The sequence below is a fragment of the Dipodomys spectabilis genome, unplaced genomic scaffold, assembly GCF_019054845.1.
Source record: "Dipodomys spectabilis isolate Male_0828 unplaced genomic scaffold, ASM1905484v1 ptg000464l, whole genome shotgun sequence".
In the NCBI taxonomy this organism is placed as follows: Eukaryota; Metazoa; Chordata; class Mammalia; order Rodentia; family Heteromyidae; genus Dipodomys; species Dipodomys spectabilis.
In genome coordinates this window covers 635,081-651,180 of record NW_024871141.1, presented here as the reverse complement: position 1 = coordinate 651,180, position 16,100 = coordinate 635,081, and positions in this window count along the sequence as shown.

Here is a 16,100-nt window from a genome sequence, read left to right as displayed (position 1 = left end):
CATTCTGGTAGAGGATAAAACTGTGAAGCATGTGTAATAATTAATTCTTCAAGAGTAAGCAATTGTTTATGAGTAAGCTATTATTTCTATGACCATCAATCCCAAGATTTATGCCATAAAGTCATCCTAGCCCAACAGTTTCCAACTTGTAAGGGACACCTTAAAATTCCTTAATTCACATCATGAATACCTTATCTCTATTTTGAAAAATACTACACCTCTGCTAATGTGACACCCTCCTTGTTCTGAAAAGAACACAATAAACTGAGCTGCATCATTTTTCCTCCACTGGTATTCCTGAGATCAGAACACTTGCAAATATTATTTATATTTATACTTTTTTAATTATCATAGATATTCACTATGCTAAGATAGGAAAATTATGATCCAAAGCCCACCCAGGCAGGAAGGTTTCTTAGAATCTTACCTCCAAAAATCTTCTCCACAAAAGCCAGACTCAAGTGGCCCTGAGATTGAAGTGGTAGGGCATGAGCCTTGAGCATAAACAGGCTCAGAGACACTGTCCAGGCCCAGAGTTCAAGCTCTAGGACGAACCAATAAAACAAAAACAAAATTGAAAACAAACCCCAAAGCCAGCATTTTTCTCCATGTATACAGAGGCACATAAATAAGGAAATGGCTTCCTGTGTTACATATAGGAAGAAGGAAGAAGATGTCACACGATTACTATCTTCATACCATATTAAACCAAACCCTTAAAAAATTGGTTTTTCTACCTACAGCCAGCATTATACTCAATGGTGAAAAACTAAAGCCATTTCCTCTTAACTCAGGAACAAGACAAGGATGCCCACTCTCTCCACTTCTCTTCAATCTAGTATTAGAATGCCTAGCTACAGCAATAAGACAAGATGCAGACATAAAGGGGATCCAAATAGGGAAAGAAGAAATAAAACTCTCCCTCTTTGCAGATGACATGATCTTGTATTTAAAGAATCCCATAGACTCCACTCCCAAATTACTCAAGCTGATTCAAAACTTCGGCAAAGTAGCAGGTTATAAAATTAACCCCCAAAAATCAATGGCTTTTCTGTATGCCAACAATGAGAAAAGTGTGGCTGAAATTAGGAAAGCAACTCCATTTGTAATAGCCCCACAAAAAATAAAATACCTAGGAATTAACTTAACTAAAGAAGTGAAGGACCTCTATGATGAAAACTTTAAAATCTTGAAAAAGGAAATCAACACAGAACTTAAAAAATGGCAAAACCTCCCATGCTCCTGGATTGGAAAGATTAACATCGTGAAAATGGCAATACTTCCCAAGGCTATCTACAAATTCAACGCAATACCTATCAAAATTCCACCCTCATTCTTCAAGGAAATAGAAGAGGCAATCCAAAAATTCATATGGAACAATAAAAGACCCCGAATAGCAAAAACGCTCCTGAATGGAAAGATCACTGCTGGAGGAATATCAATACCAAACTTCAAACTCTACTATAAAGCCATAGTAATCAAAACAGCTTGGTATTGGCATAAGAACAGACCTCAGGACCAATGGAATAGAATTGAAAACCCAGAAATGAACCCACAGACCTATAGCCATCTAATCTTCGATAAGGGAGCTAAAACAATAGAATGGAAGAAAGACAACCTCTTCAGTAAATGGTGCTGGCAAAATTGGTTAACTACATGTAGAAAACTTAAGCTAGATCCTTATATATCACCCTGCACCAGAATCAACTCCAAATGGATCAAAGACCTTGAACTCAAAGCAGACACTCTGAAAACATTACAGGATGGAATAGGAGAAACCCTGGGTCTCCTTGGCTCAGGCCGAAATTTTCTGAATAGAGACCCGGAAACACAAGAAATCAAAGAAAGGTTGGACAAATGGGATTGCATAAAGTTGCAGAGCTTCTGCAGGGCAAATGACATAGCTAGCAAGATCAATAGAAAGCCCACGGATTGGGAGAAGATCTTTACAAGCCATACAACGGACAAGGGTCTCATATCTAAAATATACTTGGAACTCAAAAAATTAAACCCCCCAACAACAAATCCTCAAAGAAACAACTGCCCAATAAATAAGTGGGCGAAAGACTTAAAGAGAAACTTCTCTGAAGAAGAAAGAAGGATGGCCAATAGACACATGAAGAAATGTTCAACATCCCTAGCCATAAAAGAAATGCAAATCAAAACAACATTGAGATATCACCTCACTCCAGTGAGAACGGCAAAAATCAAGAACTCTAACAACAACAGATGCTGGAGGGGATGTGGACAGAAAGGAACCTTAATTCATTGTTGGTGGGAATGTAAACTTGTTCAACCACTTTGGAAAGCAGTATGGAGGTTCCTCAAAAGACTCCACATAGAGCTCCCCTATGACCCAGCAATCCCACTTTTGGGCATTTACCCTAATGTTTACAAACAAGACCACACTAAAGCTACCAGCACAACTATGTTTATTGCAGCATTATTTACCATAGCTAAGATATGGAACCAACCCAGATGCCCCTCAGTAGATGAATGGATCAAGAAAATGTGGTATATATACACAATGGAATTCTATGCCTCCATCAGAAAGAATGACATTGCCCCATTTGTTAGGAAATGGAAAAACTTGGAAAAAATTATATTAAGTGAAGTAAGCCAGGCCCAAAGAAACGTAGGTCCCATGGTTTCCCTTATTTGTAATATCTAGTATATGTATGAGTCAAGTGGAAAAGGTCAGATAATGTGATGTCAGGAAAATGAACCCTTAGATGTGTATTTTAATGTTTTTTTCTTTCATGCATGTGTTTCTAACACATTTATAAGATTATCTCTTTGTTGCTTTGTATGTCCCTCCCCCACAGTATAACCCTTGCTTTCACTATATTTGATGTCAGTATAACTTGTGGAGGAGATGGGGAAAAACCAGTTGTTTAAGGATACAGGTGGACCTGTTGCAACAATGAGAAGTACAAGTTGTCATGTCCAAAACGAACTTTACAATGTTGGTGGGGGGGGGGGGGCTGGGGGGAGGGAGGAAGGAGAAGGATTGGGATTAGGGGGGGAGGGGGGAGGCTGGGAAGGGATGTGAAGGATAAACAAAGGAGGAGGCTGCAATGCTTGGTAAGAAATGTACACATTATCCTGCCCATGTAACTGTAACTCCTCTGTACAGTATGTTCACAAATAAAATTAAATTAAATTAAAAAAAAAATTGGTTTTTCTAAATGTATAAATTAATGTCATCCATTTGTTGGCAACTCTCTCTAGATTATTCACATTAACATGGTATACATGAACTGTGCGAATTATCTATTAACTATGTTCTAATTATAACTCTCTTGAAAGAATATCTACGCAAATAGAATGCCAGAACCATTTGTGAATTTTTCAATTAATCCCTCTACTTAAAAAGAATTTTGTAGTATCCTATAGCATATGAAATTACAAACAAAACCAAAAAATATATTTTAAATCTAAATTCTAATTTAACAAGGTCTACAAAGTCCTTCAATAGACGAACTTTGCTATTTCTCCAGACTTAAGCTTTTGTAATCCTTCAACATTTATTTGGAATCCAACAGAATGAGACTTAATTACTTTTGCAAATTTTTGGATGGGAATCATGAGCTATCTTGCATCTAGTGATGTTCTGTAATGATGAGAGCATTTAAAACACAAGTGAGGATATATATGAGTTGCATTCAATAGGAAACTTGACTTCTCAAAACATAATGACAAAATTAGGCCAAACTTACAACTGTGTATTCCTTTCTTGTTGTTTGGTTTGTTTTACTGAGACAAAATTATTCTACCTGGTTCAGGGAAGGTATCGTTATGTAATTCCACTCTCTAATCTCCTGTCTGAGTGCTAGAATTCCAGGCTTGTATCACATTGCCCTGCCATATTTTTTTTATTTAATCTAGAAACAGACTAGCAATTCTGAACTTCTCCTATGATCTTATCCACTAGACTGACTGCTCTGACTGTTTATGTACTATTTTCAAAGATGTTTTAACATTTGACACAGGATATAAACATTTTCAGATGCACCTGCAGGGTTCCCTGACTCATTCCTCCATGGATCCTATCCCGTTAATAATGATTGCTTGACTCTCTTACTATCTTTGGTCCCTACCTCTGTAATATTCTCAACTTCTGGGGGAAAGTTCACTTGAGGGCTTTCTAATATTAAAAATTATCACTTGATTCTAGTCTTACTCAGGACCTATTTTCTATTTTTTCTAACTTTTCTACATATTCTGAGAGTTGTTTCATTTGTGTATTTTTGTGTGCACATATAAGTGCCTCTGTGTGTATGTGTATGTTTGTATGTATGTATGCAAAAACCTAAAGGTGTTATTCAGCAATCTTGCTCGTGACTGGTATTCCAGCTTTTGGCTGGTTAATTATAGGTAGTGTCTTAAAGCCTATACTGTCCAAGCCAGATGCAAATTGAACTTCCCAGACTCCTTTACATTCTTAGGTTTTATTTTTCCCGGAGTATCAACTTTTAAACTTCAAACACTTTTGTGAGTGTAAAGTCTAATCTGTAGCCCAGATTTTTAACTCAAGAATTCATATAAAGATAGATGAACATTTACATTACATATCCTGAGTGTACACTGTTAGAAATGTGATCATAAACCAAGTTGTTGTGAGATCTGAGGATTGGGGTTTAAAGCCAGCCTGGGTAGGAAAGTCCTGGAGACTCTTTTCTCCAATAATTACCAGAAAACTGGAAGTGGCACTGTGGCTCAAGTGGAAAAGCACTAGCCTTGAGCTGCATTTCAGAGGGACAGGGCCCTGTCCTATATTTCATTTTCCACGGACAACAACAACAACAACAAAAAAGAATTTAAGAAAAGGAAAGAAAAAGAAATGTGATCTTAGCCACCAGGTTCATTGCTAGTATAATTCCTGTTCTTTCAGATGGACTCTTTTTTTCCAGTTAAGTCTATTCTTCCATATCTGACTTACATTGGAAACAGAATCATTCTTCCATCCTCCTTTTTGCACATTTTCGTGATTATCAAGCGTGATTTAGAAAGGGAGTGGCCTCATGCTTCATGTTCCACTTAGGAGTAATGCTTTCTCCATATCACTCGCATAAATCTACATACTGGACTTGGCATTATTGTTTCAATATTTTTTTTTGTAGAGTCTTCTATATTGTATTGAACACTAATACATAAACACAGAACTTCTTTTTCTCCTATAATTGCTATTGTTTCTCTTACTGTTTCTCATGTACCCTTGGGAAATTAATGCACAGCACATAGACTCACAAAAAATGATCTGAGAACCTTCTTCCCATTTAAAATTCACCTTAATTTACAGAGCACATAAGAAGTTTGAACAAAATGTTCTCATGGATAATGTATTAATAAGCAATTTAAATTGCATTTCTCTTTTCTAAGTTGTCTCTGAAACACGTGTTACCTCATGTCCAAAAGTGTCCTTGTGCTATTTCAATGAAGCCAGAAAACAGTCATTATTTTCTGTAGCAGCAGCATAGATTGTTACTGGAAATAAGTGGAAGTAACTGTTATTGGATGTGGAAACTGATCCCAGGAAAGGAATTGAACATGGAGAAATGATAAAGTTCAAGTTAACTATTGCTTTACTTTTTACTGTACAAGAAAAGAATCCAAGGCTGGAAGGAAACTCTGTCCCTGACTTTTTTTGAGTGTGTCCTTTACTCATATAAAATTTGTCTGTAAACTTCTGGTTGAGAGTATTACAACAGGAAACAATATGCCATTTGAAGGCCAGCGTAGAACAAAAGGAAGGAACTTTTTTTAAAAGTGTTCTACTGCAAAGAAGCAAAGATATGGAGTTTTAAAGTGTCTTATGGATGGATGTTTCACACCTGAGATGATTCTCTTGGTGCAGCAATCAGTTATCAATTCCTTTATTCTGGTCATGAGTTTTCCATAGCAATAAGGATTCCAAAAAAGCATGATCCAGTGAGTATGATCAGCAAAAGGAGTCTCTTCTCGGACCACCACTATTATAAGGAGAGTCCCAAAGAAATACCCAGGGTTTGTTTTGTTTGCTTGTTTGTTTAGTTTGTGCTGGTTTTGGGGCTTGAACTCAGAGACTGGCCCCTGTCCCTGAACAGTTGTCTTTCTTTCACACCTGGCCCAAAGTTAGTACTCCACTGCTTGAGCCAAAACTCCACTTCTGGCTTTTTTGGTGTTTAATTACAGATAAGTGTTTGACAGACTCTCTTGCCTGGGTTGGCTTTAAAATAAGACAATAAGAAAGCTAAGTGACATCAACTGTATAGACTTCTCTTTTGAACCAAGAAATATTAGATGAAGTTTATTATAAAGCTAATATTTGACAATTTTTAAAGGAGAGAATATGTTTAGCAAAGAAGCCATAACAAATAACTCAGCGAAAGTAGGTGCACTACTAAATCATTTGGGAAGATTACAATTGACTTCATCATTCCTTTGGGGGAAACTTAAAGCCATATTTGCACTTTTTTGTTGGTTGTGGGGATTGAACATTGATCCTGGGCACTGTCTCACAGCTCTTCACCACAACTTGAGCACTCTACCACTTTAGCTTCAGCACCACTTCCGGGTTTCTGGTGTTAATTGAAGATAAGTATTTCATGGACCAGTGTTTCCTGACCAGGCTGGCTTTGAACCACAATCCTCTGGTCTCAACCTCCTGAGTAGCTAGGATTACAGGCATGAGCTACCAGCACCCGGCTCATATTTGCATTTATGTGCACTTAATGTCACTATGTAGACAAAGAATGGAAATCTGAACCAAATGATGTGGCATTGCAGCTTTTCAGAAAAATTGAAGTAGCAATAAATATGTCCTCCTTTTCCATTTTGTTACATTAATGACTCATGAGTTATGGGACTTTTACACTAGCATCCACTTTCATCTTTGTAGGTGTATTTAGTATCAGGAAATGTTCATAGAGAAGTATAGAAAGACAGATTTTTAGAAAGGAAAGGAGATCAGGTATGAAAGAACAGCATAGAAGAAGATACATTTATCACACAGAGATTAAGAACTAGCCTAGGAGATTTTGAATGCTAAAGGCAATGAGGAATAAGCCTAGCTGATAACTAGTTCTTCAATAACCAAACATGGTTCCCTAGAACGGTTTCTCCTATACCTTAGTTACTATCATTTTTTCTTTCCATCTGGAGTTATTCCTTCTCTTCTGACACAACTGTTAATTAGCCTTTGCCTTTTTGGTGTGATGACTAGCCAAAATAGTTCCCAAATCTCACTTAGACTATCCTTCTCATTGTGATTAGCAGTGACCCCACTCAAAAGCCTGGAATCTTTTAATTTTCCAGTATTAATCTTCACCTGACATCTAAGCACATTCCCGGCATTAATTGCCGTGAATAATGAACAAAACATCCTTTCAACACAGTATCCTAACATAGGCAAAGTACATGAATTAGGGACTATTGTCAGGTATTAGTATGGAAGAAGCAATTATATATTCCAAATATGGGTTCTTTATTTTGCATTTACTAACTAAATTGTTGTTGTTGTTGCTGTTGTTGTTTTGGCAGTCCTGGGACTGAACTCAGAGCTTGGCAATTATTCCTCAGCTTTTTTTTCCCTCAAGGCTAACCCTCCACCACTTGAGGCACAGGACCACTTCCAGTGTTTCCTTTTCAATTTATGTGGGTACTGAGGAATTGAACCCAAGGTTTCATGCATGCTAGGCAATCACCATACCATGAAACCACATTCCCAAAACCCTAAATGACTTTTTTAAGATGGCATTACATTTTCATTCTGTAACTATGTATCATAATTTTAACCAGTAATTTTTGCTAGAAAAGTGCATTGAACACAGTACGGAGTCCAGTAAGGCTAGATGGACAATGCATAACTGTCACAGTGTAGCCAGGGCACAGAGGGACTTACCTCATGGTGCTAGTACAACAGACTGAGTGAGACAGCTCCTTACCCACAGCCTACCTCCAGAATGAGAGGGCCACCTTGGTTCTAACCACATGGTGATGCTGAGAAAGAGAAAGAAAGAATGTCAGAATTACACTTAAACCAGGTGCCTGTGGCTCAGGCCTATAATCCTAAGTACAATAAAGGCTGAGATATGAAGATCATGGTTTATAGCCATCCCGGGCAGGAACACCTCTGAGACTCTTATCTCCAAAGAACCACCAGAAAACTGGAAGTAGTGCTGTGACTCAAGTGTTAGAGTGCTAGCTTTGAGCTGAGGAGCTCGCGGAGCTGCCCCAGGCCCAAAGTTCAAGCCCCATGACTGAAAAGAAGTGGACTTCCCACCACAAAATGTGGACTGAATAGCACCCATTGTCCTAGGGAGCATGGCAGAGAAGTCAGGCCGAGCTTCCTGTCAGCTGGGAGTCATTAGTAGGTCACCCGGCTTATCTGTGCCTCAGTATCCCAAGCTTTAAAACTGAACAAAGTGAAGGATCCCGTTACTCATGGGGATAGGATAATAAATAAAGAGAGCTATGTTTTGTTTCATAATCCCATACCTGTTGCACCATTAATAACACACACCATCTGAGATCTTTCCGGGTATCTTCCTATCATATGCTCACAGAATTGCCAAGAACAGTATCAGATGACCTCTTCCTCTGTGCCTGTCCCTGCTCCAGAGATCCATCTGTATTAATCTCTTGTTTCCTCACAACTGTGCCATGAGGAGATTGAAGTCCAATGGTTGAGGCCCAACCCAGAGCTTCACCTCTGGTCAAGAATCTGCTGCCGTGGACTGAGTTTGGGACAATCCATCTAAACCAAAGACTGAGTGTGGTGCTACATGTCTACCATTCCAACTACAGAAGAATGGGCCTGGTGGCTAATGCCTGTCACAGATAGGAGGACCATGATCCAGCCTTGACTGAGCATATATTAATTCTCCATCTCAGAAATGCCCAAGACAGAAAAGCTTGACTCGCATGGTAGAAGACCTAACTGGCAAGCCTAAGGCCTTGAGGTCAAACCCTAATATACCAAAAAGAACCAGAGTCCCAGTGCCAGAGGCTCATGCCTATAATCCTAAGTACTCAGGGGGGCTGAGATCTGAAGATCACAGCTCAACATTTAAAATAGGGTTGACCTCACCCATCAGACGTCATGATGAGAAGACCCAGAGTCTGACCTATGCTGTTGCGCTCCATACTAGCAGAACTCATATCCTTACTAAGTGTTGGTCATGCTCTATGTCCCCCTGGGAAACCATCTCCTGCAGGCCGCACTCCCAGGTCCTCCAAAGCTCCCATTGCCACCAACCAGGCCCAAAATAGTACACAGCTCCATTGCACACAGATCCCTTGTTCTTGTAATTTAACTGTGCTGTGTCCCCTTCAAGCCTCTCACCTTTCCAGGCCCCCGACCTCAGCTGTGAATCCCATACATGCCCCAAAGATAGCAGGTAGAAGTTACCAAAGCATTTGGCCTCCTTGTTACAACCCACTTCTACACACACACACACACACACACACACACACACACATTCAGACCAGTGACAGAAGTTACATCCATTCAACACCTGCAATTTGCCAACTGATCACAAACCTGAGCACAGTCAGGCTGTACAAGGAAAAAGATGATCTCTCTCTCTCTCTGTCTCTCTATGTCCCTGTCTCTCTGTTTTCAGGTGAAAGTTTGACTGAGCACAGAAGACAAGGGCTCACACAGCAAGGTGTCAATAATCTGCATCCAACACCTCCTATCCCCAGAAAAAAAGGAAAAGACCCCAGAAGGCAGGTGTATATATGCTGCTCTACACCTCTGATTAAAGCCACAGGGTTCTCACAATGGAGAAGAAGGGCGCAGATGTGCGGCTGTGTGGCTCCCACTGCTACAGGCCAGGGGCTCTGTGGCACCCACTCCTCACCCAACCCTGCATCTCCCCGTTTCCTGGGACACTAGCCTCTGGGGATGGGGGTAGGATCTTCTTGTCAACACCTACCCCCTCCCCTCGGGCACATTTGTGGCAGGGCGTGGGCCAGACTGTGGGGCACTGGGGAGGTGCGGGTCGGGGTCGGATGGAGGAGATATGGGGTCCTAGGGTGCGGGGATGTGTGGCAGCCACTCACATGTGTTGCTGGCAGAAGCTGTTGGCAGCTACTCTAGGTGGGGCAAGAAGCAATGGCAGAGGCATGACAGACACTCAGGCCCTGAGCAGAGGACAGAGGAGCCAGGACCAGGTTAGGGCCGCAAGCTGGCTCGTGGCACACCATTGCACCATTGCCTGAGGAAACCATGGGTCTGAGCCCGCAGCACCAGGTTTGAAATGCTGCTCCATGGGGAAGGTGGGGAGGGGGCCGGGACTCAGGCAGGCACATGGTGGTCCTGAGGAAGGCCTCTCCTTGTAGGCCTAGAGTCTCTTGCTCACCACTCAGCCACCTCTACCTTCCTTAACTGCTGGTAGTGGTGTCAACAAACAAAGGGAATCATGGTGCTACTGGGCAGCACGGAATGTGGGCCTGGCCACCATTCTTGTATCCCATTGGTCAGAAAGGACCATAAAACAATGGGGGTGTGGCTGCAATCCTGGGATGCAGGCAGAATGGGTGGAGTCAAAATGACGGCAGCCCCTTTCCCAGAGAACTCTGTCCAATCCATTTGGGGACAAGAGGGTTACCTGCTTTAGCCGGATGGCTGCAAAGATTGTTGTGTGTGTCTGTTTGTTCCCAAACCTTGAACCCAGGATCTGGGCACAATCTGTGAGTTGCTTTAGATTAAGGCTAGCTCTCTACCACTGGAGCCACATGGCTTTACTTCTGGCTTTGTTGGCACAAGTTGGACAGGAGTTTCAAGGGCTTTCCTGCCTAGGGTGACTTTGACCATGATCCTCCTTTCACAGCCTTGTAAGTTTTAAGGAGGACTGATGAAAGCCACTGATGCCTGGCTAATCATTGGTTTTGCTGATGTTCTTGGACAGGCCTGTGAGTTCCCTATCCTCAGGTTTAATTGGGAGGAGCTAGAGCCCACAGTTTGAATAGTGGCCCTGCCACCAACAAATGGCAGGAGATCCTATGAAACTCATTCCTATTCATATGATTACCAAAGGAATGTGATGTATGTCGTGGTTAAATGGGCAGTACTTGAGTGATTCGAGGATAAAATTATACACAATTACATTATAGGACACTGGTCAATATTAATACTTTATGAAGAATTTAAACATTCACCTTCATTAAATAGAGTGCAAATGAAATACCTACGAATTGGGCATCACATAGCATAGAAATGCCTTTTTTTTTTCTGCCTAGACTGGGATTTGGACTCATGGTCTAGGTAACCCTGCCGTTCCACTGTGTGGGAAGGGGAAGCTTGCCTCCTTGAATTCAAGAAATTCAAGTCTGTTCCTTGGGCCTGAAATAAATGCCCAGCACTAGAAAACATCCTATTTGTGTACATTTTAAATACATGATTTATATTTATATACATATGTTGATTCCATATTGCATTCAGTGTAGTTACTTACTTTATTTTTTGATTTACTCATGTATTGGCTACTCATTTTATTGACTATTATGACACATAGAACAGTGATTCCATTGGTTACATAGGATATAGGTTTGCATATGTATTGCACATCCTTCCTGACACCCAGGACTTTCACAGAAAAGGAAAACATGTCACCATCAGTTTCTTACTACACGATTCATTTTTTGGGAGTGCTGGCATCTGAACTCACATCCTACAAGGCCCAATTCATGAATGGGTGAGTGTCAGCCTGCCATCCTGTGGCAAATTGGCCTGACAGGCAGTTCCGTGTACCTGAGATCAAGCCACAGCGGTTGACAAAATAAGAACAGATTGACGTGCAGATGGTAGTACACTAATAAATATATATCTTTATAGAGTGCCAGAGATGTCTATACATTATTCAGTTATACAGACTACATTCCTACCAATTCTTGGGAATTTATAATGCCTCCGTGTAATTAATGTTATTGCTTTCATGCTTAACAAACTATTAAGTAAATCAATCAATATTCTGAAAATATTGCATTCTGTAAGTAATAGTATTCTTTTAATGCTTCATAAATATTAAATAAAATCAGTCTCCTGAAATGATGCTGTCTAATTTTATAGGAGTGTCATTCACCATCAACTCATTGATAATATTACCTTGTTATTCCCATGGATGGGAACGAGTCTCTTAGTATCTCCTGCCATTGATTGGTGTCAGGACTGGGATTCGAAATCAGGGCCTACATTACAATGTGGACCTATGACTTCCTCAATAGTCTGACAACCTTCACCAATCCAAGATGAAGTACCCTTTGCAACAGTGTCATTCAGACCTAGGAGGGTTACCGTGCAAGGGAAGAAAACATAAAAAGGCCATCTTGCTGCATTTTTTCTGTACATTTTTGCCACACAAGGCCTGGGGGTTTAGGATCCCAGTATCTACTCTGGGTCCAGTGGCTGCACCCCAGCATAGGGTGATCGAAGCTGAGGCAGAATTACCACAACCTGAGTTCAAGCCCCCTGCTGAGCAAAAAATAATTAAAAGAGATTAGCTTCCTGGCTTGCAATTCACCCAGTTTATTCTGCCAGTGTTTGGATTTGAACTCAGAGTCTGGGTAAATCTGCAGCACTGTGGAAGAAGGGGAAGCTCACCGTACTTGAAGATAAGAAAGTCAGGCCTGTACTCTAAGCCAAAATTCAAGCCCCAGCCTTGGAAAACATACTATTTATATACATTGTAAATACAGGATTTGTACTTACCTATGGATATTCAGTCCATACATGTTAGGTGTGGTTGTTCCTTGTACTTTTTGTTTTATTCATTTATTTACCATTGATTTTATTATGATGAAACCCATTCCCTTTATTATATTGATGATATCCTATCATATGGAATCTAATCTAAATTTGTAGACGTGTTCTCCATCATGCCTGACACCCAAGACTCTCAGAGAAAAGGAAAAAATTTTCACACTTGGCTTCTTACTGCATGATCCAATTGTTGGTAGTGCTGGGATCTGAACTCAGGGCCTAGCAGGACCAATTGGTGAATAGTTTAAGGTGACCACACCAGCCTCTGAGCAACAAAGGAGTGAGGCCATTCCCAGGAGCTGACATTGATCCCCAGGGTGGGCCACGATAGTCATAAATTAATAATTTAAACATAGGATCTATATTTACATATATGTGTAGACAGCATCTTACGTTTGGAATACTTTTTCTCCTTACTTTCTGTCTTCTGTAAGTATTGTGTATTTTACTGAGTAAGGTAACAGATATAACAATGCTTACATGGAAGACAACCTAATGCCCTGGCTATAGGGTTTCCTATGCATTTTCCATCCAAGCTGAGACCCAGGACTTTCACAGGACAGGAAAACAGGTGAATCGATGGGCTTCTCACATCAGGATTCATCTTTTGGCAGTGTTGGGATTTGAACTCAGAGTCTATCAGGCCCAATTGGGGAAAGGGTCAAGGTGAGGACACCAGCCTGTGAGCAACGAAGGAGATAGGCCATTCCCAGGAACTGACATCGAGTCCCAGGTAGGTCCAGATAGTCATAAATACATAATTTAAATATGGGATCTATATTTACATACATGTGTAGACAGTATCTTGCATTTGGTGCACTTCTCCTTAATTTGTGTCTAATTCATGGAGTTATTGTGTATTTTACTGAGTATGGTGACAGGTATAACTGTGCTGACATGGATGACAATCTGTTCCTATAGGTATAGGGTTGCCTATGCATTCTACATCCTAGTGGAAGACTGGGACTTACACAGGAGAGGAAAACATGTTCAACGACTGGCTTCTGACAACAGAATGAATCTTTTGTCAGTGCTGAGATTTGAACTGAGGTCTGGGTAGCTCTGTTGAACTTTGGGGGAAGGGAAATCTCACCATCCTTGAAGAATAGAATGTCAGGCCTGGTGCAGAGCCTGATATGAAGCCCCAGCACTGGACAAAATAACAAGCCCGCCTTTTTTAAACATAGGATCTCTCTTACCTACAAGTTTGGTATGCATCTTGCATTCAGTGTAGTTATTCTTTTTATTTTGTGTCTTATTCATGGATGTATTGTGAATTTTATTGAGTATGGTGATAGATGTAACTATGCTGACATGGATAACAACCTATTCGAATGGCTACAGAGTTGTCTATATAGAATTCTCCATGCTTGCTAAGACCCAGGACTTTCACAGGACAGGTGGATCGATTAGCTTCTCAAATCTATGGTGAATCTTTTGGCAGTGCTGGGATTTGAACTCAAGCCCTAGTAGGCCCAATTGGTGAATGGGTCATGGTGAACACACCAGCCTATGAGGCACTAACGAGGTAGGCCATTCCCATGACCTGAGATGAAGCCCTTGTGGCGCCAATATAGTCATAAATTCATCATTTAAACAGAGGATCTATATTTCCATACATGGATGGGCAGCATCTTGCATTCAGTGTAGTCATTCTCTTTATTTTGTGTCTTCTTCATTGATGTATTGTGTATTTTCTTTATTATAGGATGACAGATATAACTGTGGTGACCTGCATGACAACCTATTCCCATGAGCATAGAGTTGCCTATGCATTCTCCATCCTAGCTGAGACTCAGGACTTGCACAGCACAGGAAAACTGGTGCAATGGCTGGCTTCTCACATCAGGGTGAATTTTGGCAGTGCTGGTATTTTAACTTTGGACCTAGGAGGCCCAACTGCCCAATGGGTCCACGTGATCACACCAGACTGTGAGCCACTAAGGATCTGGTCAGTACCTAGGAACAAAGATTGAGCACCAGGGAGGCCACAATTGTTCTGAATGAATCATTTAAACATGGGATGTATATTCAAATCCGTGTGTGGACTGCATTGTGCATTTAGTGTAGTTATTCTATTTTGTATGCTATTCATGGATGTATTGTGTATTTTCTACAGTATATGATGACAGGTATAACTGGGCTCACATGATAACAACCAATTCTCATGGACACAGAGTGGCTCATGCATTCTTCATCCTAGTTGAGACCCAGGACTTGCACAGGAAAGGAACACAGGTGCAACAATTGGCTTCTGACATCAGGATGAATCTTTTGGCACTGCTGGGATCTGAACTTGGGGACCAGCAGACCAAATTGACGAATGGGTCCATGTGAGCACACCAGCCTGTGAGCTTCTAAGGAGTAAGGCTGTTCCCAGGACCTGAGATGGACCCCCAGGTGGGGTTGGGGGGACACACAGCATTCATCCATTCATAAGTTGAAGGTAGTATGCAAATAAGTACACATTTGTATAGAGTTGGAGACGATAACCTGTGATGGAATCCAATCTACCATCTGTCTACTGATTCTTGGATCTTTCCAGATGCCTTCACTTCATGACTATTATGATTCTTGTCACGCTTAATCAACACTACTTTACAAATAAGCTATACCCCATGAGTCTTGCCTATAACTTCCTAACCACATCATGCATGAACTACAGATTCGATGAGATCGATCACATTCCATGACTTTTCCTGGTCCAGAAACCAGTATCTCAGGATTTCCCACTATTGCTTTCTCATTGGGGTGGGCTGAACTCAAGCCTCAGTCATGGAAAACATACTCCTTGTATACATTTTAAAGACAGGATTTATACTTATATACAGATGTTCAGTCCATATCATGTTCAGTGTGGTTATTCATTTTATTTCTGTTTTTATTCATTTATTTATGATTTATTTTATTGACTTTGATGACACCTATACCATTTATTACATTGTTTACATCCTATCACATACCATCTAAATTTGTAGATGTGTTCTCTATCATGCCTTCCACCCTGGACTCTCCCAGAAAAGGAAAACATGTGTCACACTCGGCTATTTACTCAAAGATTAAATATTTGGCAGTGCTGGTATCTGAACTCAGGGCCTAGCAGGCCCAATTCATGATTGGGTGAGTGTGAGCACAGAAGCCTCTAGCCAATTAAGCTGTCAGGTGGTCCCAGGCACTGAGAACAAGCCCCAAGTTTTGCCAAAACAGCAATACATGGATAGGCAGAGGGTGGCATACAAATAAATATATATTGTTAAAGAGTTCCAGAGCTGTCTGTCTATGACTAAATGACATCTATTATGTTCCTACCAACTCTTAGGTATTTATTTTATCTCCATTGAAACAATATTATTCT